Genomic DNA, 25,088 nt, shown 5'->3' on the forward strand with positions numbered 1-25,088 from the left:
TAGAAACAATTGAAAAGTCAAAAAATGGTTTTCTTCTCATGGTGGAATCTTTAATTGTTAAATGAAAAAGCCTCTACAATGCAGAGCTGTGTTTTACCAAAAGGTGAAAGGGAGCCATTGTAAAAGACCAGTTTTCATTGTTGTTGATTAAATGTCCAATTTGAGTTGGTTTTCATTAATTTTAAACATTTTTCCCCAAAATACTATTTTATTAACCCTCAGAAGAATATTTCTGAAGAGAAACCTTGTATAAGGAGGTTCTTGCAGTGTATTTCTTCCCCTTAAGTTTTCTGTATCATCAGGGCAAAGTGTTAATCTTGTGCTACAAGTCAAACAGCCTTGTATCACTAAACAGTCAGGCTTCTCAGAGAAGTCTGCGACCGTGATTTCTCAGCCAGCTGATAGCAGAATCATATGAAAAACTGTCTTGTTACTGGGCTTCATATTTACTTATTTATGGTTGTGTAGCAGGATTAGCCATTGTTATGCCTGTGTTTGGTTCAAATAAGGAACTAAACTTAGAGTAGCTACACGGCATCACTAGAGGATGTACCTTTCCCTGTGCCAGACTAAACACATGCTTCTGCCCATAGTCCTAGACTTACTGCCACATTTGACATTTAAATAGCAGGTTCTCTGTGACATTAGAACTTGTGTGAAACAAGCTAGGGGGTGTCTGATCAGTTCTGAATGACTCAAGCCTTTACCAAAACTTTTGTCTTCAGTGCTTGGGCACTGGTTGTTACTAACGTGTGGAGTGCAGACTGTGGGGGTAGGATTCCTTCCCAGCCCTTCAGCACACATGGGGGATTATTTGAGGACCTTTTACTCTCCTGACAACACCTTTCCTAGAGCTGCAGAGAAATTTCAGCCCCCAGAAGGGCCATTCAGACCCTTGTTCTCTGGTACTAGGTGACTTGCAAAGGCTGTGGGCATGTTTGCTGCAGCTACAGGAGCAGAGTGAAGGGTCAGCCATGAGGCAGTGCCCTGAGCGGGAGATTTGGCCCCTTCCACCACACATGCATCTGTAGAGAGAGCTTAGCTCTGCCTGGTGGTGTAGAACATCGTTTGTGAAGCCCTACATACCCTCCACCCCAAATTTGTGTCTATAAAGTCAGCAGGGACTCATCATCCTGAACGTGAGAAGCCCTTTACTATTAGGCATTTGTGTCTTTCTTTTTCTTTGAGGAACTCTTTTCCCTCCATATTTCTTTTATGCTTTCTTGAATAGTTTAAAGGACTCATTTTTTTTTTTTTAAATTAACTTAGGTGAGGCTCATTCACTCAGAATAAAGACTAGAAGGAGAGGGGTACTGAAGACTCAGATTGTTCTGGCTATGTGTGACACTTGCTCTTCTTTCTGGAATTAAGACCTCAACAATAGTGTGTGTGCTTTCTGAAGAGTTTTTGTTTAATACTAGGCAAAATAAGTGGCAATATTATTGTTTTGCAATGCTGTGAGCAATTTATCTCACAACACTTTTAAATGGCTCAATATCAGAGTCTTAAGAAAAACATGATCAAGTCATTTAACCATGTCTGTACATCAGGTTCATGCCAGATTTAAGATGAGACTTGACAGACGTCTCGTGAAAACTCAGATGTCTGAGACTTGGATTCGTGACTCAGGCCTTCAGAGCTCTGCTCTCAGTGACAGGTTGGTCTGTCTTCAGCAGTTGCATATCAGATTGAAAGTGTCTTGCCCAGTTTCTTTTTGAGCATTTAATTTGGGTATGCCTACTTTTTGTTCCAATACATTAGAATCTCTGAAGACTCCAAGGGTAATGCTTTTTACAATTTGCAAATATATTTGCTTTATGTACTGTAAATAAATAGTGGGTTTTTTAATCTATTTTAATCCATGCCTATTTTTTCTCTTTCATGATAAGCATATGGAAGTCTCATCTTGTTGGAATTTGCAAGTACTGAAATAATGAATACTGAGAATATTTTATTTTCCAGGTCTTTGGTTTCAGTGCAGCCCCTGCTGTGCTATTAATATAGCTCTTTTGCCAAGTATAAAAATCAAAACAAATGCATATGAAGCCATGTAAGATTCTGTTCCTCTTCTCTCTCTAATCGAAATTAAAATACCTGCAGCAAAACAGAATCACACCTGAGAGTCTAAGTTTGAATTAAACCCCAGAGCCTTTGGCTGCTCTAATATCCCAGTTATGTAAAATGCAGTTTAAATGGAGAGAAGTGCTTTTCCTCGTGTTGTGGTGACAGTTCTGGACCTATCTGAATCTGCAACTGCTGACAGTTGTGGGAGAGGATGAAGTTAATTGACAAGTCATCTTGAAAACAAATGTTCTTTTAAGATTTAGGGGAGTTAAAGGACAGAAGGAGAGGGGTAAAACGGTTCGACTATCCCTGAGCTGTAATGAATCTAACTAATGCATATAAGAAGTGTATTTTAATGCTGCTAGCTGGAATATCTGCATCGTTTCATGTTGGGACAGCAGGTCTTGATTTGCTGTGGATGGTACCAGTTGGTGTCTAAAGATCTTTTGCTGTGTCAGATCACCATAGGGGCTGACAGCTTTTGCTGGGGACTGCAAGCCATTGGACTGACTTGGCAGGGTCCTTGTCAGCCAGGGCATGTCCCAGTGGCTCCAGAGAGGAAGCTGTGCAGACAGGAGAGAGCAGGGAGGCAGGGGGCAGTCCCCAGCTCAGTGTATTCGTGTACTCGGGACCCTGACTTGTCTGTGTTAGAAATTCTAACTCCCTTCTCTGAGTCTCCTGCATGGTTTTGTAAGTCAGTAATATCCAAGATAGGCCACTGTACCCAAAAGGAGCTGCTTTTGTGAGGGCTACCATCTTTATAATGATTGAATTGGATTCTGCAAAGAGGAGCTTCCTCTATCCATAGGCCCCAACAGAACGGTATTTTTTGCAAGTCCCCATTGCAAGCCTGTCCTGTCCTGCCACAATACAAGAAATCCTTTGTGCTCCAGTCTCTGCAGCACCCCCCAGATCATCCTCTGACAGGTTTTGCACCACAAGGCCTCAGTGTTGCTTGATGTGTGCTTCAGATCTGTGGGGCAGGTTAGGAAGTGATACTTTATGATAAGGCACTAAAAGCTTTGTCTTCTATATTTGTACTAAGCATGGTGGAAATTGCAAACTTATATCTAAATGATGGGTTCTTTTCACAGTGTGCAGTTCTGGAATATATTGTAATACTTCCCTATCCCTCTGCTTATTTATCTTGCCTTTTCTTCTAGACTGTCTTCTAGCGGGGCTCCAAATTTTGTCTTTGTTTTATGCTGCCACTCACAAGTGTATATAAGGTCCCACTCAAGGAAACTAAGGTTAGGATGTCACAGGTAGAAGATTCCTGGGCACACTAGAAATGGCCATTTTTTCCCTGTAGAATACATTCCCTTGTACTTGTTTCCCAATGGCAGATGAAAGAAAAAGGGTTTTGTAGCAACTGGAAAGGGGAGGGGGATGGAGAATTGACTAATCTTGTCTCTTTATCACTCTGCCTGTTAAACATAATTATTCTTGCTCTTATGGGGCTTCTCAAGAGTCACAATTAGGAATTATGCTAATGAAGTCTGTTGTGACATGGAAATACACTTTATTGCTTATACTTCCTCATGACTGTGTTTTAGTGCTCTGCAAAACGTAGTGTCCCCTCCTGGGGCATTATGGAGTAGGAAAGAATAGGAAAGTGCTGAAAGGTTGCATCTGGAGACTCAACCTTCTTTCCCAGCTCTGCAGTTGAATGCTTGACCTACAAACAGGCAAGGCATGAGGAGTGCTCAGCACCAGTGATGCTGAGGTTTGAAATCTGTTCCTGAATAGTTGAAGCTGAGGCCACATTTTTAGAGAAAGTTGTCTGTGATACTGGGCTCTGACCTTCTCACATTTCTGCCCCTTGGAGCTCCATTTTTATGAATTGAGCTGTCCGAGCTTCTGTTGGAGTATTGAAATACTCAGAGTTGGATCCTGTTTTGATGCACAGAAAAGCAGACCTGCTGTTGGAAGACCATTCCTTGACCAGTAGCAGGAATCAGATTTAGGAATACCATCACCAGGAGCACTAGCCCTTTGATGCCAGAGCTAAAGGGGCAGCTTTGTGGCAGCTTTTGTGCCACTGAGGATTTGATCCTCAGCTATGTTGCCTTGTGCTACTGAATGCAAATAAGTAGAGCCAAACATGACACACCTATTTTTTTTTTTTTTTTGGCTGAATTGAGACAGTAGGCTGTAGGAAGGAAACTGATGGGTATTGTTCTTTGGAAAGAGAGAGTGGGGAAAATAAAGATCCAAAGACATCCAAAGATATATCTTTCTTTCTTTCCCTGAAATGTAAGTGCTGGTTTTGTCTGCCAGAAAGCTTTCCACAAAGAATCCCTTAGTTAGAAATCAATACTTTTGATTAAAAACTGTTACTGAATAAATATGATCTGTCTGTAGCATCTAGCAGTTAGGTTTCTTTTACATCTTAGTTGTCTTGTTTTGTTTCTCAGCCCAATGGAGTTTTTGGGTGTGGGGAATGTGGTCAGAGGAATTAATTGCAAATTCCCTTGCTCTTCTGAATGTATTTCCTAACTCAAATGGGACAGGTTAGGCAGGTTCTGGAACCATCTGTGCTATAGAAACTAATACTAATCACAGTTGGCACAATTCTGGAAACTCCTTGAAATGACCACAGAGCTGCTTGTGAGAGCTCTGCAGGATAATTTGCCCCTTGCTTTCCCATTTGTCTCAAAAAACTGCTCTGTCAATGCTCTTGCCATATTCTTTGCTAACCAGAGATTACATTAAAACAAAATCTCTTAATATTAGAGCATATTTCTTTCTTCCCTTCAGCTTCCTTGATGCATTGAACCCAAAACTAGTGTCATTGACCTAACAGAATAAACAGTTCATTAGCATTCATATTTTCAATTGTGTATATCAGCTGTTTGTTTCCACTGCTGTGTGCAAAATTCCCTTGGAATACAAAGATGACTTTGATCAGACACACTGAACTGAGGCATCCCCCAGAGGAAAAAGATCCTGCAAATCTAATGCAGGATTGTCTGGTAGTCAGTGTGGTGCTCAAGATAGTTCCATATTCAATATCAAAAGGTTACAAAAGTGGATAGAAGCTAAAGGAAGGAATAGCATGTAAGCAGTTTAGGCAGAACTTTTTTCCTCAGTGTGGGACAATCAGAAATTTTAAAGAAACCAGTGGTCAGTAAGATAAGAAAAGATACATGAAGAGGTGTTCTGGGCAACTGCCATAGAGAAAGGCAGTAGATGTCAGTCATGGGAAGGATCAACAGCATTGTGCCAATTAAATGTCACTTGAGGAGTTTCTTTAGAATCTGCTTTTAAAAGTTTTGTCAAGTTTCAGAAGGCCCCAAGTGGAAAAACATCAGAGTAAGAGGCTCTGATGAGAAAATGACAAGGTATGGGTATATTCCGGCTAGGAGATGAGGGCTTACGTACTGAAAATACAATGAAGCACTTGGATCCTTTGCTTTTAACTGTCTCTTAGCATGGAGCAGGGAGAGCTAGGCAGGTCTTGAGAAACAGTGACTTTTAAATGGCTTCTAAAAAGCAAATATTTTGAATAAAGGAAGAAGACTACTTCACAGTCATGCGCTGAAATTGTCTGTACTAGCAGGTCACTGCAAGACAATGCAGTGGATCATTGGAAGGTGCTGCAGTTTTTACAATTATTAAAACAGTAGTTTCCTACTTGAGTGTTAGAATGTTGACAAGTTTATTTGTTAGGTGATCTTAGCATGAACAAATAAATGAGAAGATTTAAAGAAAAGTATTGGGAAAGCAAGGGGTATGGAAAAGAGGGTGCTCTAAGCTAAAAAGAAGTAGCAAATTACAATTTTAAAAGTTAAGAATATTCAGTGTTGCTGTGTTTCTTGGTGTTACTTGTGTATCAGTATATTTTACTTCAGTTTCACGTGCATTGAGATTAAACAGCAAAAGATGGGACACTTGACTGCAAACCAGAGTTGGGCCTGGGCACCTTTTCATCTTCTGCTCACAACTTCCTAGCAAAGATGTTTGACTTTGTTGCTTTGTAATCTGGGGTTTTTGGGCAAGAGGACAAGACAGAGGTTTGAGGGAGGTATAAAGTTTATACTTTGAGAAATATGATCTGAGGATGGACTGGAAAGCTGTAAATCAGAATTCAAGGCAAATGTAGATATCACCTAAAGAGCAAGCTGCTTTGTGAAAAGCTGAATGCTCTCAATGTCTGGCAACATATCTGCATCATTAATTCACCTTTGAGGAGTAAAAGGTGAATTTTACTCTGGGTGTCTTTAGCCTTAATCATAAACATTACACACCAAACAATTCTTTTTGGTGTCATGGTAGTTGATATAGAGGTGAGGCTTTCTGCAAGTTCAGAGTGTAGAAATAGAATATTCCCATTTAGTGCTAGGGAATTTTGAGACCCCAGAAGTGCTCTTGGTATGCATCTTAAGGCTGTGATTTTCTTCTCGGGCATCCCATTATCCTTGTCAGCTTGAGTGGGATTATTAGTGTTCTTTTCCTATTTATCTGTTTAGGAGGAGATATCTCAGCAGACCTATGGCTCAAGTATCCAGTGGCTTACAGAGAAGCTGTGACTCCATTGTTCTGTGTGTACATACAAGCTGCATGATAAGCAGAATTGTACAAGTCAGCCCTTTGACAGAGAGCTGGGTGGATAGAGCTAGGATATGTCAGCAAGACCTTTATCCTTGCAGTTTGGGACTGCAAAACTACTGTCCTGGTGTCTCCAAGCTGGGTTGCCTGCTTGTCTGTACTAATCAGCTGAGCATGTTTGGAAATGTTTCCTGGCACTGAGGATGGCCATTGCAGGATGGTCTGTCTGTGCTCATAAACATGCAGAACAAGATGGTTGTATGAAAACTGGGCATTGGGAATGGTTATGGGCATATCCTAACAACCCTAAGTTGTGCTCAGAATAATTTGGAAGACTTCTAGTTAAATGAGAAAATTATACTGGAGACAGTTCTGATAGTTTAGAACTGCAAACTACCATGTTCCAAAGTATAGGAGTACACCCTGGCTCCATTTCATTTGTTAATGTAGGTATATAGTCTATTAATTTGACTTTCACCATGTCAGTCTCTGCAGTATTTCTAAAACCCTTTACAGCATTTAGAGAAACAAGGCCATCAAGCAGAGATAGATAGCTTATAATAATGTAAGTAAACTGAAAATACTGTTGGAACTGGACTTCTTAGTTCTGGTGTTGTGTGTGATCAACACTTCAAGCAGAAGTTTCTTATACTGATGATTGAGATGCCACTGGAGAACAGGAGAAGGGCACTCCCAACCACAGCAGGTATGCTGATTGTGGGCCTAAAGCCAACAGTGTTAGAGATCAAATCTGGAGCATGCTAGATGCAGGGTTTGAAGTTGCCACCATTAAGTAAATGGTGCGTGGAGACCCCAGTGTGTCTTTCCTCTAAAGAAGCTTTGTGTTAAGAAATTAAGAAAAGGAAATGAGATCTCTTCTATTTGATTCCAGTTTGCTGTGTAGATGTGTCCCATCCACTTCCCTGCAGGGAACATCCTTATATTTGAATCAGGAAAATGGTGAGTGAAGTTTTCTAGATTTCAGCAGCTGTGTGTGGCAGCAGCTTGCTGCATAAATCTTGTTGAGAAAGAGGGGCAAACCCAATCTAATTGAGCTTCATGTTCCTGATTAGTATTTTAGCAATATTAATGCTCATCAACCTGCAACATGGTCTTTGAGAGGCTTAGTTGATCATTACTTCTAATAGTCTTAGAGATGTTGCTGCAGAGATACTAGAGAGAAGGGGAGGATTGCTGTCGTTATGGGACAGAGGGTGAAGGGAAAGCAGAAGGGCAGAGGGATGAAGGAGCAGTTGCTGGAATCCGTGAAAGAGCAATGTCTGTAGGCTTGGCTGTTGGCCCCTCTGCATATTAACATGGTGTTTGAAATGGCTGTCTCTGTGGTGCTTGGGTGCAAGGGACCTGCCCTCCCCTTGCTTGTTCCCTCCACTGTGTGTCTTGGTCCCTTGCTCCCAAGGCTCTGCGGCGTTCCTGCCTCCCCCTCGTGCGCATGCACCCCTCTGTTCGCAGCCAGGTTCATCAGAAAACAAGCGTGTCTCCATGGTAACAGAGAGACAGCTGAAAAATGGCAGCTAAATGCAGCTGCCCCTCATTTAATATCGACTCTGGCACTGACAGAACAGATAATGGGCAATAACACACCATTATGCTGCGGGGAAATGAAATGCTTCAGCAGATGCCTGTCATGCTGCAGGGATTTATTTGTTACTGTACCAGCAGAGATTTCTCTCCTCTTCTGTCTATCACTTTCTCTTATTCCCTCTTCTTTTTCTCCTTCTTTCCTTTTTCAGCTTGTTTTCTCCACTTGTCACTTTTGCTTTCCACTATTTCTTTGTTTTCCTTCTTTCTTATTTTTCTCCTTTCCCCACCCCTTTTCCCTCTTGCTTTCCCTATCATGTTCTCTGACTTTTATTTACCTTGGATTTATTGTTCCTGGTGTTGAAAAGTGCTGTGTCTGAAGCCCAAGATTTCTGTGAAGCTTCAAGCTTTTTGCACCTTTCAGACTTCCCATATTCTTCCTAGTTCTTCCTTTTGTCTGTGCACACGTCAGTATAACTCTAGTAAGGATGAAGCCTTCTACCAACATATTTCTGTAGGCTGTGTTTTAATTTGGAAAATAGAACACAATGTAATTGAAGTTTCTGATGGAAATGTGGAGGAAAGGGATGTATTGCTTCTTGTGGTGCCAGAGTTTGTGACCACAGCTGACCACAGAGTACATAGAGATTGGGCAGTTTGTATCTAGGCTGTGGATCATGTTGGTTTCTAATTGTTCCTAATGTGGTGACTCTTTCACATCTTAATTATTCAGGGTTAGTTTCACTTAGTAACTGCTCTGGGTTTAGTTTCTCTAAATGTCCTGCTTGTGCAAATCTGAGATGAGAACAAGGGGCACCAATGATAGCAAGTGATCCTCTCTCAGGATTTTAAGACCTGTCCCTCTGCAGATAAAGTTTTAAAATAAACAATAAACTTTCAGGTACGTACCTTTTAGCTGGAAGAAACTGAGACCTTAGAAACTCATTACTTGGACTCAAAGGCTACTCTGACATCAGTAAAGGGGCTGTCTGTGAATGCAGTTCATGCAGGCAAAGGCAAATGCTCTTTTCAGTACAGACTATCTCCTCCACGTTTTCTTGCAAAGAACCATGAAATCCTCATGGACATAGTCATGTGGGTGTGGCTGCATCCATGGGAGTGACCTTCACCGATCATCAGGGTCTAGACATGCATTTGATGGGTAGAGTAGAGGAGCTATCATCTTCTCCCACAAAATGTACACCATCTGTGCAGTATGAGTTCCCAATCACGTGATGTGGCAGAGCTCTGGCAGCTGCCCAGTGCCTACTTAACTGCAGCTAACATTGTAGCTTTGTCCAGGATCACATCACGTCAACCCTGTCTGATGCTGGTGTCCTGGAAAACATGCCTGATGCAGAGCCTGTTTGACTTGACTTGCTTGTACCTATGACTTTATTAACGTAGGTATGCAAGGAGGTAATCTGAATACAGGTATACTTTATAAATTCTTTTGTTAGTGTGCCTGGGCCCTTATGAAAAAAACATACTAGTAAAATTGTATGTTCTGCCAGTGTAATGACATCTTCACTCATGATTTTGTTATTGTTGATATGATGATTTCAGGGGATATATTGGATGGATTTTTTTTGCACAGCCAGTTGGTGTCTGTGCCATTAAATCTTAAGGTTGGAGTAGGCCTAAATTCTCTAGATGATGTATTATACACATTGTGCCATATGGACCCAGAATAGGATCATTCTTCTTTTCCCTAAGTGTGATGGAGTGAGCAAATCTAGCTAAGCAGGTTTTTAGATAGCAAATTTTGCAAGGACTCATTGCAATACAGTTTTAAGCAGTACCAATCTTACAGACTCCCTTGTTATTCTAGCAGAGCCTTGTTGTTCTAACCCAGTCTTTGATAAAATACATTGATCATGTCTTGCAAATCATCTACATTTTTGATACTTAGACAATTTTTGATTTAAAATTCCAGGAGTGGAGTAAGTGCCCATTGCTTGAATCCTAGCAGTTTCCCAGAAATATTTACACCTGAGTAAAATCTTACAATGACTCCTAAGTTTTCCAAGCTCGTCAGCCCTTGCTGTGATTTGTGACAAATCAGGGTGGGAGGAATCTTTAATACAATAGCAGGTAAGATAGTAAGTGCTAGGGGAAAGCAGATAATGGGACAGAAGGAAAGATCCTTTTGGCTTATGTCCTCGTACACCCTCATATCTCTGCAGAGGAGCTTATTTAAGCAGAATATTTCCAAAATACATAACATCATACATAACAATACATACATCATAAGTACCTGATTTTATTTACTGCTTCACTGCAAATGTAGAGCATGTTCCTCAGAAGTCCTTTTAGGACTCACACATGAAATAGGCAACTTTGAGACACCACAGCTTGATATGCAGTTGAGTGGTAAAATAACATTTATCCTCACTGATACTCTGGTTATGTTCTGGCAGACTTTGGGAGCAGCTCTTAGCTGGTTATGTGTTTCCCAGTTTTTCACTATTTTTTCCAGTGTCTTTAAAATTAATCCCTGCTGTAAGATATTAAAACAGTAGGAAACTGATTTCTGCTTTAGGTTTCAAAGAAAGCAAGTTGGAGTCCAAAAATCCTTAATTGATGTAATTCCACCCACTTTTCAGAACTAGGGGATTTTTATATATAAAGGCTATTCAGAGCTCTCTCTCTCCACAGCTGAAATGACAATGAACTGACCCCCATTTCAATTGCATGCCCTGCCAGCTTCTTGAGCCATGGTGCTTATTAATGAAATAAGCAAACATGGAAGTGTCTCGCGGCTTTTTTTTTTCTTCCTTTTTTTTTATTCTTTTTCTTTTTTTTCCCCCCACTCTCCCAACAAACCTGCAGTCATTAAGTGCCATCATGAGAGAGGAATCGGCTTGTTAAAAAGAAAAGCTCTGATTTTTAAAAATTTTTCATTTTTGAAGAATCCCATCAGGAGCAGGCTGTGATTAATACACATAATTGAAACAAATTGCAGCTAACTGCAGAAAAGTGTCTCCCAGCTGCTGACAGAAGGAAACTGCTGACAGCCTTTTCCCATTCAACGAAGAAAAGAGAGAGAGGGAGAAGGGAACCCTGCCCAGCCCATGCAAATAGAGGGCCGCTGTGTGCGCATGCACGTTCAGAAGCACTTGTGCAACCAGAGCACATGTATGTCATTGTGCATGAAGCTGCACGTGCAGACATGCCACACGTGCAGGTGCAAACCCAGCTTTGCATGCCTTTGTAAGGACTGTACCTGTGTGCACGCAGAATCCCGTGTGTCTGGGTGCCTGCTTTGCTGGACACGCTGCATGCCCACGTGCAGAGTGACAGTAATGTTAGTTCAGTGAGAGCTGCTCCGGAGGCGCCGTGTGCTCCGCCACAGAGAGGAGGCTCCAGCTGCATGCGTGCCTGCACACGTGGAGTCGTGTGTTCACACGTGAAACAACAGGGACTATCTTCTGCAGGGAGCTCTCCTCTGGCTTTATTCTTAGGAGAACAAAGCAAGCTCAGTTCTGGCTTTTAAAATGTCTTCCATCACTACTCGGTTCTTTCCCTTTCACCTGTTGTTTTTTATGCTCCCTGTCTGCCATTAACAGCCTAAACAGAAAACACTTAGACTCTGGAGATGAGTCTGAAGCTAAGAGAGCCATCTTTGACTGAAATGCCATACAGATGGCTAATGGGCATACATCAGAGCTTTGTCTGGTTCAAAAAGTTGCTCTGGAGAGGAATTTAATATCTGTATTTCATTCCATTGCTGGCTTTTGCTAAGACAATCTGTGACTGGGTTACGCTGATTGTTTTGTGATACGTGTTTATCATGTACGGGCCATGTATAGCTTGCCCATCCAGCGATGTTCTCCCACACAGCCATGTGGCTGCTTCAAAGTAAGCAACCCAGCGCACTGAGTGGGCCACAGAAACACTAGTCAGCAGAAGGCAAAGTTAGGGACCTCTAGGAGATTGTTAGTAAGATCTAACAAACTGGCTGGCAAAATCCTCAATGAGGTTGATGCTCTAATAATTAACTGGACATACTTTTCTTGGGGTCATCTGTTGATTTTATAATGTGAGCTTTTATTCATCACTGTATAAGGGCATTTTTACTTTTTTAGAATCAAACAGGAACATCAAGTATGAGTTATTTCCAATGTATCTGCCTTTAAAGCTGATTGATACAGTGTGATGCCAGTTGGTAAAAAAATTCTTCTCATTGTCATTTTTCCTATTGAAATAAAGCCATGAAGTCTGTTTGTAACCACATGCATATTATAAGTGTTATAAAAATAACCTGCTTTAACTGGTCCCTAATCTGTAATTCCCTCTCCCTCTGTGCTAGTGTACAGTGTAAACACATCAATATGAAGCAGTTAGCAAACAAAAATTCCTTTATCAGCGGTGTATGTCGATCGCAATGGAAGCTTAACACCTCAGGCAGGCAGATGTAGCAGGGGGAAAATAACTGATAAACTCAGATATTGCAGGTTATGGATTGTGTTTATGAGTTAGTGCTTCATAGAAGATGCAAGCAGGGAGGTGAAGGAGGGCTGGAGCCATTGACATTTGAAGTTCAACTCAGGAAATGGTGCCTTTGTCTCTGGCACTATTCAGGGAGCTTGGGAAGAGTCTGAGAAGAGTTCAATGAAAAACCTGAATGCTGAAAGAATTTAAAATAATACCAGGTGGGTGGTGCTGGAAGGGAGATAGCTGACTTAGATTATTACTGTAATAACAAATCACTCAGAAGCAAACTAGATTGTGAATTTGCCTATTAAAAAACAAACACATGTACACTTTTAATTGTAAGGGAAAGCAAGCTAAGCTAGTGCATTCCCACTGAGGCATGAGCTGCATTGCATTTACTGAAGGGTAAGGTGAGGCATGTGGGCAGCTGCCATGAAGGAGTTGATGTGATGTATTCCACATGCTTGCCCAGTGCACAGAGACACAGGTGCCCAGCCTCTCAGTCACGGTTTCTCCTTGATGCGCAGAAGCCAAATTTCCCATGCTGTAATGTCTTTCTGCCCCTTTAAAACTCCCCTCGCAGCTAAGAAAGATCATGTCCCAACTGTGTTTTAGTCCTCAGTGGTTATGGAATGTTGATGCATGCGAGGTATGTTCTGCTCTAGAAAGAGTAATTGTTACAACCAATAGACAGCTCTACTTTACAGAGGTGAAAAAGGAGGCACAGGTGGAGTCTGGAGGTTTATGAGCCTGCGGGCTGTAGCCACTTGAAGGATCAGCAGGGCTGACCACAGCCTGTTCTGGCTGGTGCTTGCATGACTATCAGAAATTGTAACTGGTGGGAAATTACAGTTCCTGTCAAGGATCATTTCTGTCTTTTGGGGCTGAACGGCCTCAGTTCTGCCAGATGAAGCGATTTTAGCACATATATATAAACCACCCACAACTAAAGGAACTTTATGGAGTTGCTACAGTTCTTGTAAGAGCTTGAAAATGAATTCTTGATTTACCCCCACTGAGAAACAGAATCTTTGGGGCCAAAAATCTTGTTTTACTAGATGCTATGAAATATTGAGATCAGCACTAACATTTGTCTGCTGGTATCTCTGCAGCTTGAGAACTTTTTTTAACTAGCATTCATTGTGAAGGCCATTCAAGGAGACATTCCCAGGTGAGGAGGGCACAACTATATCTTATGATTTATACTTTGTGGAATGGTCAAGCCAAGCAGATCACAGAAGTTCAAAACCTAGTAACTCATCTGTAGGACAAAGAAACAGGGAAGTGGTGCTCTGAGAAAGTGTATAGGCAACAGTAGGGACAATTGTGATCCTCCATGGGCTGCAGATGATAAAGCTTAATGTTGCAAATTGTCAGGTAACTGTAAAAAAGCTTTCAGTGTTGGTATGTACTAAGTGCAGTGAGTTCTCTTCCTCCTTTGTCTTCCTGGACTAGCTAAGTTATACAGTTTCCTTTTGTTCACTCCCTTTATGGGGTTGATGTATAATACCAAGCAAGAAAAAATTGTGTGAAATTGGGAAAAAAATATTTAGTGAAGTTTCTTTACTTTTTTGTGTCAAGTTATCTGTGTGTAATGATAAAACTGCATATATATGTACATCTAGATAGATCAGCTATAGAAATTAATGTTATATGATTTCATCCTTCTTATTTTTTTTAGCTCTGTGGAGCCAATAGAGTTGTGAGAAAGTAAGTTATACCCTGTTCTGACATATGCCTTAACAGAAAAGCTCTTAAAATTACAATGTGAAGGCCAAATTTTGTCAACAGTCCTTTTTCAGCAGCCCCATAATAGATCATGGTGTTATGAAGGTATGGGTAGAATTTGTTTTGACAAAATTCTGTTGCTAGAGACAGCATGAAAAAAGATTTCAGCTTCTCTGTGATTCTACAAAGTAGTGGCAGACACAGAAGTTACAGGGAAAAAAACCCACCAACACTTATTTTTTGTTGGAACTGAGCACATTTGACTAGAGAGCTGTCAAGAGACAATTAATCTGGAGGCTCTTGAGGTTACAAACTGGTAGAGTACACTTTCAGAATTGTCTTGTATTTTAAACACAGTGATGTTTTTCACATAGCAAGGGCTTCAACAATCCTTCATGCTGGCCACATGCAAGGATACACAAAGGGTTTGCTCTATGGGTCGTGACCAACACTGCCATCCTGACTTCCCAAAAGTCTTTGACCAGCTTTCAGTTCCAAAATGACAAGACCATGGTGTCAGTGGGTTAATGGAATTGTTAATGTGTGGGAAAAAGGGGGACAACACTTCAGTAAAACAGGAATTGGAAAATATTTATAAAATACACAGATACTCCTGGTGTTTAGATTAGAATGAGAGTCTTTGCTATTAAAAAAGAAACCAAGTCCCCAACCCCCAGAAATCAAGACCCTCCAGGGTGAACTCATCTCCAGGAAAATAATTGCAGCACCTTTCTGAACTGAAAGAGAAACACATGTTTTTCAATGGTAGTTGTAGCACAAGGGCAGTGTCACATCTCCTGCAGAGAGATTTGAAAAGTAATTTTTATAGCAGTTGGGCTTTGCTTGTACGAGTAAGAATTACATCAGTTCTGACCTTCTAGCAACAGGCTTAGGAAAAATAACATGAACACAGATACCAGCATGATCGCTGTCTTACATCCAGCAGTATACCCTCACTGATTGCCATAAAATTGCTCCTTATTTTTATCAGGGCCAGTGAGTTCAGAGTTTGGCTTATAGCACTGAAGAGAAGCACTGGTTTGGCTCTTGTTTTTTATTGTTTTTAGTTGATATACAGTCTTGATAGTGTGTACAAGGCTTTAATAAGATTGTGCTACCCAGTAGCGTGAACTAATGAAAGCAGCTGGGCTCATTTTTGGTGCTGTCACATCAAGATATGCAAGTAATTTCATTGATCATATGAAGTTACTAATTTTGAATGGGCTGATAGAATAGCTGTTATCTATTATTCCAAACAGCATAGATAATTTCAGAAATTTATGAAAACAGATGAGCTGATAAGTATTTAAAGATAATTCCAGTATATACTAAGCATCAAATTTAATTTCAATTGCATTGAAATAAATGGATAGAATATGTATATATGAAAAGACCACATGGGAATAGCTACAAAAGAATTATAATAATGACATAATTTTTTCACTTGAATACAAAAACCCTCTACTATAATGAAATATTTATTCTTAAAATTTTTTTTGATTTGTTGAGGTTTGAAGAGATCTTAAATACTTCCAGTGAGTAACAGGAATAGTTTTGCCTGAATAACTCTTCTGTTCATCAGCATCACTACCAGCCAGAGAGGCCAAACTGACACATTTATTGCACTGCTGTTTAGCTTCCCCCACTCTCTGACCTTAGATGACTTTCTGTACCTTTTAACCCACTCCTGTGTCAGTCTTGTCTGGGTTGCATGCAAAATCTTCAAAAGCATGCTTACTTTTCCACAGGTGTCTTGATGAATTAGATGCTGCATCCAGATGATTTCTGTGGAGCTTCTGGCAAACTTTTTTCCTGCGAACTTTCCTCAGTGCCATCTAGCTCCTATTTTGAACATGTAAGGAGTTGTTAAGATGGAAAAACTTGTTCCTTTTGGAGGTTATGCTATTGCAATTAAATCATAGTAAAAAACGAAAACATGTGATAATGGTAGGCTGTGCTATTTTGCACATACGGGGAGACTACTGCATGAAAGATAGATGTCTACTTTTTCAGATTAGAATGTGAATTCTGTGTACCTAGGATCTGCTCCTGAAATCTGAGATGCGTTAGTCTTGATCTTCAAGCATGCTGGTGGCACGTACCTATTGCGGAAAATTCTTATAGTGAAGAGAGATTTCAGAAAATGCAATGTGTATGGCTTCCCCAAGTCTAATGCTGAGCTAGCAGCAGAGCTGAAAACACGCAGATTTTCTCTGACCCTTTCCTGAGCAGCAAATCCCTTGAACAACTGGCTAGATAGTCCACTTTATGTTTAGGTGTTTGTGCCTCCCAAAAGAAGCAACCTTCTGCTTTCCTGGAACTGGAGCTGCATTCTTCATGGGATCAGCCTTTTTGTCATTATTAGAAAGGACTATTTGACAGTTTTATTATTTTTGATGTTTCTAACTCAGGCAATACTCAGTTTAAGTTTTTTAGTAAATGTATTAGTGTGTGTTTTCCTAGGAACTAGTCCCATAACAGTAGAGGTATAGGAGGGCAGGCAGATACTTGTCTTCACCTCCCCTGCTCTGTATGCTTTTGTTTTCTAGTAAGGAAATTTGCTCTTTGTATCAGTTTTGGATATATTTAGTCAGACATATATTTATTTGTACATGGGCTTAATGTCGTATACATCACAAAAATGTTCCCTGTTCTCTATGCTTTTTGTTCTTGTTTTACATGACCCTTGTTTTTCCACATAACTTTTATACAGCCAAGCTGTAAAGACGGTAATAAAGTGTGTGTGTGGCAAAATAAGGTGGAATGAAACCCGTATATAGATGCTTTCTGTCATTTTTATGTGCATCACTCTCTTCCTTCTGATGTAGTGCTGTCTATAGTGATCTAGAGTCTCCCCTTCCTTCAGCTTTGTGTTTTCAGCATTGTGTTAATTGTTTGTGGTGCATGGGTTTTTCAGTGGCGTGCAGTGGGAAAGGTCAGCTGTCAGAAACAGGCCTGTCCACAACTGATAAGGCATTCAAAAGATTGGATTTGACTCATTAAGCACCTTCCCTGTAGACATGGAGTCTGCTCTGCCGCAGAAAAAAAACTAAATCAGGAAGAAAAAAAGGCCAGGATGAAGTTGGAGCATGCGCCAGAAGCACTGGCACACCCTCCCTCTCACCCCCATGCACAGTGCCAGAGCTCTGTATGCTTCCACCACACTTGCATCCTCATGAACTGTGGACACCTATACTTATGCACTGAGACTGTGTGCATTCACTCCAGTGTTTACACCTGGGCAAGATGCACATTCATTTTTTCTGTGTACCTCCGTGTGTGTGTAAGTCCTCATGTGTGTGCCTGAAGTTACATGGGGAAGCTGCATTTAATTCCTGCCCTCAGATGTGTGCTGTAAGCTGTATAACGTTAATTATCCCACATTTTGCATGTGTGCAAGTGCATCCATTCCAACCTGATTTTTCGTGTTTCTTGCTCTTTTAGATCTCTTCACACTAAGGTTGCTTCCTTTCGTTCTGTAACAAAGGGCACACCTCCCCTTTATGTCTATCTGTTGTGTTTGTTCAGCTGCACTTTGTCTGCCTTTCCACAGAAATAAGCTGTGTAGGCAACTGTCCTGCCTATACTGCCCTGGTAAGCACACACGGAACTTACTGCTGTGTACATATAGCAGAAGCCTAGCATGTTTCTCGTTGCATACAAATGCACACATTTTTGCCCCTAAATAATTACTGGTAAAAGCTGCTCTGCCAGCCTGTAACAGTCTCTTGCCTGTGGCTTTGTTTGAGAAGAATCGTTCTGCCTCAAATTGGGTTTGGATACTGCTACTTCCATAAATACTCTTTAATGATGTCTCACAACGAGCATAAATGAAGGGTAGCAGTAGTGTTTGGCAGTGTATTTTGATACCCTGGCAGTACTGGGGTTCCACATGTACCCACTCTTCAGTAACACAGAAGCCATGGGGAGCTGATGTTACCGCAGTCTCTGTGATAGCACTTGTGCTGCTCTGCCCTGCTCTCGTCTCTCTTCCACTTCACTTTTGCTTTTCACCTTCCTTCCCATCTCCCCTTTCCTATGGGCATGGCTTTCAATACTGCTCACTGGTATTGAAAAGGATAATTTTGTGGATCATTATTGTGTTATTACAGTGATTAGCGGTAACTCTTTTTCTACTCCCACTTCCTGCTGGAAGGATGCCCAAGGGGCTCCCTGCTCAGCAGCAAGCGCGACGCTTGCTGGAAGGCTGCTGCCAGCACAGACCCATGGGCACGCAGCAGCACATGCTCACCTCTGGCAGTGCTGCCTCTCTCCCTTCTGCCCCTTTCTTTGTGAGCTTCCAGAAGTTCTCTAAAATAGTGCTCTTCGACAGAAGCAGGTATTTTGCCTCCTCTTGGGCTCCTTACATGTGCTTTTGTTCTGAATGCACTTTTCAATTTTCTCTCAGTGTTGGTGTAAATAATTTTGTTCATTCCTGAGTCAGTCTTGGAAGACTCCCTCTGACAGCCTTCACATTTTTTCCCCCAAGCAGGACTAATCATACCACACATGTAGGGAAGACTGTGATAGCTACCTAATGTTCTTCTCTCTAATGGTATGACTTTTTAGTAAGGTCAGAAAATTTAGGAGAGACCTTGTCTTCAGTGTGGTAAGAAACAAAAATGCCAAGTGCACCCTGTTTTAATACCTGAATGTTAGTGCTCTTGAACCTGCAGCCAGTAATAAACAGGTCTAAATGCTTAGAATCAAGATTAATATTTAGTGTTTGACTTCTGATTTTTAATAGGCTTGAAGAGTTAAGGGTAATGTGAAATTGGGAATTGCAACTGGGATACAGATTGCTGCTGAAGAATAGTGAATCTCTCTTAGGGAGTGAATATAGTGTTGCTTGTTGGGCTGCAAGTTGCTTCAGTTTGTTGTTTTGGTTTTTTTTGAAAAATGGTCTGTATAAAGAAACAGCACTTTTGGTCAAGAATACATAGATGAAAAGCTGGTGAATTAAGAGCTCAGTTGTATGCTTGCACACTCTTACCTTGCTGTACTGTCATGTGGGCTCTGCACGGTGAGGTAGATGGGCCAAGTAGCAACCCAGCGGTAGAGACACCTCGAGGTGTGAGAGCAGGGCTGGTGAATATGTTAGACCTTGAACTTTATGGTCATGGTGCTGTAATGTTCTCTCTCATCAGTTTGCACTGTGCTGAATGTTCAGCCTGTAAGGAAACATTTCTACTGGGTGCTGTGTTCAGTGACTGGCATCCTTATGTTTTTGAGTGATGCTCCAGGAAAATATGAAAAGTATAAGTATTGCAGAGTGAAATAAAAACATAAGAAAAAGTAAATACAGCAGCAGTGAGAATTGTCCTCACCCATATTTAGCATTGAGGAATCTAGAGGAGGTCTTATGCTCAGCAAATCATCATCATATCTCTTGACAAAATTTGTAGCAATACCTTGCCTTTTCTCTACCTTCTGGAGCTGAGAGTGAGAGTAGCAAAATTCTTCAGAGAAACGAAAAGAAAAAGTATACTTTGTTCAACCAAAACAAATTGTGAATTTATATGACTATATCAAATTCTTTCAGGCAAATTATTTTTAAAATTGATTTATTCAGCATCATTCATTTCAAAATAAACATGTTTCATGCTTTCATTTTAAAATGGAACTCTAGTTTTTTTAAGAAATGTGTTTTTAAGGATGTGTAAACCAAAATTTTTAAATTTCATTTTGGGTTAAGGAAGACTTTGTTGCAGAATTGGTTTTTTAGTCCCTATGGTCAGCTGCTGAGAACATAAAGAACAAGCACAGCTCTAAGTACATAGTGCCATGATCAGACCGATACCTGGATTTTATTGTTTCTTTGACAGAGAATGCAACATCACACACTGATACCAGTACATTTGTTTTGTATTTAGCTAACAATGGAAAATAGGTGGAGAAGAGAATGCTCAGGACACTTTGTACACTACATGTACACGAGGTTGGTATAGGGCTTCTCCTCACAGATGTGGAACATATCTTAGTTTTCAGAGTTTTATTAAACTCATAGAGTGTTCCTTTCCCACAGGTCTCATGGACTTAACCTATATTTTTGTTATCTCTACAGTACAGATGGAGACAGCCAAGGTTAATTAAGTGCCTCAGGTTGCACAGTGAATCAGTGACAGAGTGGAGGACAAAAGGCTGGGGTTCTGACTTCCACACCTCTACTTTGTTATTCAGATCAATTTTGATGAGGAATTCAAAAAATGATATTACCAGAAATATGTTATAATCTTTTGTAGGCATATGTCATTTATTCATTTTCATTATTGTAGTATTAATACTTCTGTCATCAAAACATTTTAGCAAAAAAGTTTTTATGGCTGTGTTTTTCAGCATTTGGTGTACAGTATTGGAGGAAATTCGTCAGATACTTCTGGTTTCTGCTTCTCTTCAGAAAAAGACAGTCCATGGTTTAGAGAGTCAGTAGGGAACCTGTGGATCATATAATTGGCAAAACTAGGTTTAAATAATCTCTGTCTATGCTCAATATGTGGACTAACTAGGAGATTTTGTGTGATATAACTGATTTACATTTTTTCCTCTCAGAAGAGATTTTGTTAAATGACTGCAATATACTTTTGAGTGAAAAGGAGATTCCCAGCATTGACAAGCAAAATAGCTTTTCATTTGTGTGCATATTTATTTATTTAGATGATAAGATCTTTAACTGTATATTTAATAGGTGCATACTCATACTTCAGAAATACAAGGCAGTTGTGCTTCTGACAGGCTACTAGCTCTGCCATGGCTATGTGACAGTGATATATGGAAACTGCTTCATACATTTAGTACATGTCAACTATTTTGAGGATCAGGAGCCTAGGGAAAATTTCTCCTTTCTTTGGGCTAAAATTCAGGCAGTGTCATCCCTCTTCCTTCCCTTTGCTCTCAGTCTTTGCTGTGCAGTGGTCCAAATTCATCAGGTGAAATAAGTCACTCTGCAGGGCTGGTATTGGACCTCTTAGGCATGGTTTGCTGTCCTACAGGTCAGAGGCTCCTCTGCATTGGAGCCAGCCCAAAGAGCATCATCCAAGGACACAGGCAGACAAAAGCAGACGTGGAACCTGCAGCTCCAGAGCTCTCAAGCAGTGTCTTCAGATAAAGCAGTTCTTCCTCTTGTTTTCATTAAGAGCTGCACAGGGAAATAATAGATTAGTCAGGTTTGACAAAAAAACCTGAACATTCGTTGTATTGCCAAGTCTCCTTGATCTCTTCTGGGCTTAAATTTGAGGACCTTTTAACAAGCATTCTGCTTTAGACTCGAAGGGTAATGCGTAAAGTAGCAGATAAGAGAGTAGAGGGCATGATTCATGCTAGGCACTTGATGTTCTCTGGTGGAACATTAATGATTCCTTTGCTCTTACTGGTGAGGTGAAAGAGCTTTTTGCACAAGATTAGAGCTGCTACACTACGTGCAAAATTTGAGTTTGGCATTGAAAGAGCACTGGCTGTTGAATGCATCTCACCTTTGCTGTGGACTCCTGGCTTAACATTGCTCTTTGGATCTCTTAAACATGATGGAAATTGCTGTCTTGCATTGATTCTTCCCCACACTTTTTCTGATGTTATGCTTATTCCTCTCTGCTTCCAAGATACAAGTTATGTAGATGTAGTAAGTGAGCATGAGGGCCTGAGGAAACAATAAATGACACTATTTCTGAAAAATGTAACATTTCCCAGAATGGTTTAAAGTTAGTCAGCATTTAAGAGGCTACTCTTTTACTGTAGGACTCTGGCTCAGCACTAATTTTTCTCCATTATAACATCATTCTATGATTTTACGGACAATTTTTTTTTCCAACAGCAGAAATTCTTTTTCTTCTGAAAAATTATTCCTGTAATTTCCTTGAGGTTAGAAGTCATATTCTTTCTCTAGGGTTTAATCAATGCAATCAGTTCAGTCATCTCATTATGACATTAATATGACTAATATGTTCTTACTTTACAGTTTGTGGAATATAAATACAGGCTATGATATGGCTCTCACAGCTTCCACATACCATTATCACTGTTGGTGGTTCTTGGAAGATGCTTCATGCACTGAAGAGTGTACTGTACACTGTTTCTAATGTATTTAAATAACTAAATAAGAGCTGTAAGACTTTTAAAACCAGTATTTGTTTTTGATTATTGAGACCACAAAAGTGTGCTTGTGAGGGAGAAAGCTTGGGACCTTAGTTTGAGTTTGATGAGTGGTGTTACTGATCCAATCAGGTGGTGTGAAGAATGGTTAGACTAGAAAAAAACCAATTATTTGGATGTATTATTTTTCCTGTTCAAAGCCTAGAAAGGAGGAATGCAGCAAAAGGATTAATGGAGGATACAGTAATCTGCTGTTTAGCTGCTACTGGAGTCTGTCACCATCTCCTTAAAACAAAAGCCTGATTGTTTACTAAACTACTAAACCTGGAGGTTTGTTTCAATGACATGAATCTGGGCAAGCTGCTTTGACTGCTTCTGCAGGCTTTCATTAAGGTTTTAGTATTCAGTCACTGGACAACTTTTTGAAGGTGAAGAAAGTTGTTCACTTTTTTTTTGTCCTTCAGAAGTGTTGGCTGACTTATTTTCTGTTACGTTTGACATACAGTCTCTCCTCCCGTAACTGAGGGAATACCAGAAAGTCACTTGAAACATAATTTATTAGTTGTTCTGTAACGTCGAGGATAATAGCTATTTTAGATGACTCCCAGGACCCTTCTGCCCAGAACAGAATTACCTCCTAGTAGAGTTGATGGGGGTTTGTCCAGCCTGGAGTTCTGCCCCATCATGCCTTGATCTTTTGCAGCTCATTGTCTAGAACAGCTTCTAAGTCTATTTTCTCCTTAGTTCATAGGGTAGAACTGATTATTTCCAGACTTGTTATGATTTCCAGACTTGTTATGAAAATTTCCTAATTTCAGTTTGAATTTTAAAACTTTTGGCCTGTTGTTTATGGTGTAAGAATTGGTGTAGAAAGGAGGCAAAGATATATATGCTGGCATAAGGACGTCTAGTTAGGTCCATTTCCAGCTATATAGTTACCAAGCAGGAATAGCTTTAGTTTCAGCCGTAAGGAGGATTGGCACATTTCTTCCCAGAAGCACCCAGTTCAATTGTACTTGCTAGGATTGTGATGTCAGCCAGTCACACCATCAGAAATAACTTAAATAGTTTCCTTGAGTTAAATGTTATGCTACTGAAAGCACAGCTGATGCCCCAGTGCAGTGAACTGAAAGCCACAGTAAGTGCACAGTAAGTGCTGTAATACTCTGCTGATTCCCTGAGCATGTCCTCAGGTGAGGAGGGCCCATCATTCAAGCAGCAGGACTAGTACCAACTTCTGGCTTTCTTTTTTACCTCTGTGCAATTAGACCTTCTGCGTGGATGTACCTTATAACAATGTTTTATCCTTTAATGCACTAACTTAATTATCCACAATACCTTTTGAGTACATTGATACTTTTCTGTTGGTGTCAGGATTTGTGGTGGAGTTGATTTTTTTTTTTTTTTTTTTTTTTTTTTTTTTTTTTTTTGTTTTTTTTTTTTTTTTTTTTTTTTTCCTGGGGCAGTGCTTGTTTTCTTTTCCTTCTGCCGTGGTCAGTGGTAGTCCTCTATTTGGATATAAATTCTGTGGTTACTGGCTAACTTTGGAAGCAGCTTTTTCTTAAGACAAGTTGCATAACTGTAGGATTCTCCAAAGTTAGAGACCTGTTAAATAGTAGGGAGAAAGGGTTCCTGTAAGGATGATTCTCCTTGTTGACTGCTGTTTGGCAGGTCAGGGGAGTACCTGGCTGTTCTGGTGCCTCCATTGCTAATGCATACTACTTTGGCAGAAGCCTGATGCATGACAGTGGTAGAGACTTTGTAGATTATCAGACAGCACCAGCTCTTCTCTGCAAAGCACAGCAAACCACTCAGGTAAGGTAAATCTCACCGAACAATGGAGTGGTTATTAATTTTGAAGATGCACAGAGTTTGCTTTTTTCACTTAACAGAAGACATGCTCTGATGTTGACTGTAATCCAAACCCCAGTAAGACAGGGATGGCCTCACAGAACACCTCTAATGCAGTGAAGGTGAGAGGGGTGAGCATTTGACCCTTGGCTTTAGGAGAGCTACTTGAGGTTTCCTTCAGGAGACTTCGGGAAAGCCACTGCCCATTTTATATTTTTCTAAATACTTCTTAGTTGTGTCTGGGGCCAAAATTCCTGTTACATGAGATGCTGCTTTTGTTGGGTATTAAACTTCATGCTCCTGACCAAGATGAGTGCTCCTAGAGTTTGCTGTTTTCAGCTTTGCAGTCATGAAGTATTTGTTTTCAAACATCATCCAAAACTTTGGAGGCTGCTTGCTCCACACCTTAGCTGGGGTGACTTCCTGGCAGGACTAGAGAAAAATGGGAGGTTGGTTTCCATCCACAAATGTATGAGAACCTCTGGAATGAGCCCAGGATGGAGAGATAGGAGCTCCTGGACTCAAATGCTTTCTCTATTATTGATTTTCTTGGTGGCTCTGCATAAACCCATTAAAATGTCTGTGCACTGGTTTCCTCATACATAAATCAAAATGCCAAAGTTTTCTACCTCTTAGTGGTGCTGGGAATTCTGAATATTCTCCTTAGTTATTTTCTCCTTAGAAAATTCTCTCTTAGAAAGAGCTTTGACAGGAACAGCAACAGCGTTGCACATAAAAACTGAAGCTAAAATTACCATCTGGATTTCCTGAACAGGCAGTATAGGTATATACTGTATGGAAAGATCCTGGGGTCTTTACCTCTCCAGGGGACG

General features: G+C 40.5%; 1 protein-coding gene across 29 annotated transcripts in view; it reads left to right on the forward strand.

Annotated features, from left to right (window-relative positions):
- Positions 1–25,088, forward strand: part of NRXN3 (neurexin 3) — a 985,030-nt gene that overhangs the window by 236,414 nt on the left and 723,528 nt on the right. The gene's annotated exons all lie outside the window — the stretch shown is intronic.

This window comes from Corvus brachyrhynchos, unplaced genomic scaffold (assembly GCF_000691975.1).
Source record: "Corvus brachyrhynchos isolate BGI_N302 unplaced genomic scaffold, ASM69197v1 scaffold115, whole genome shotgun sequence".
Taxonomy (NCBI): domain Eukaryota; kingdom Metazoa; phylum Chordata; class Aves; order Passeriformes; family Corvidae; genus Corvus; species Corvus brachyrhynchos.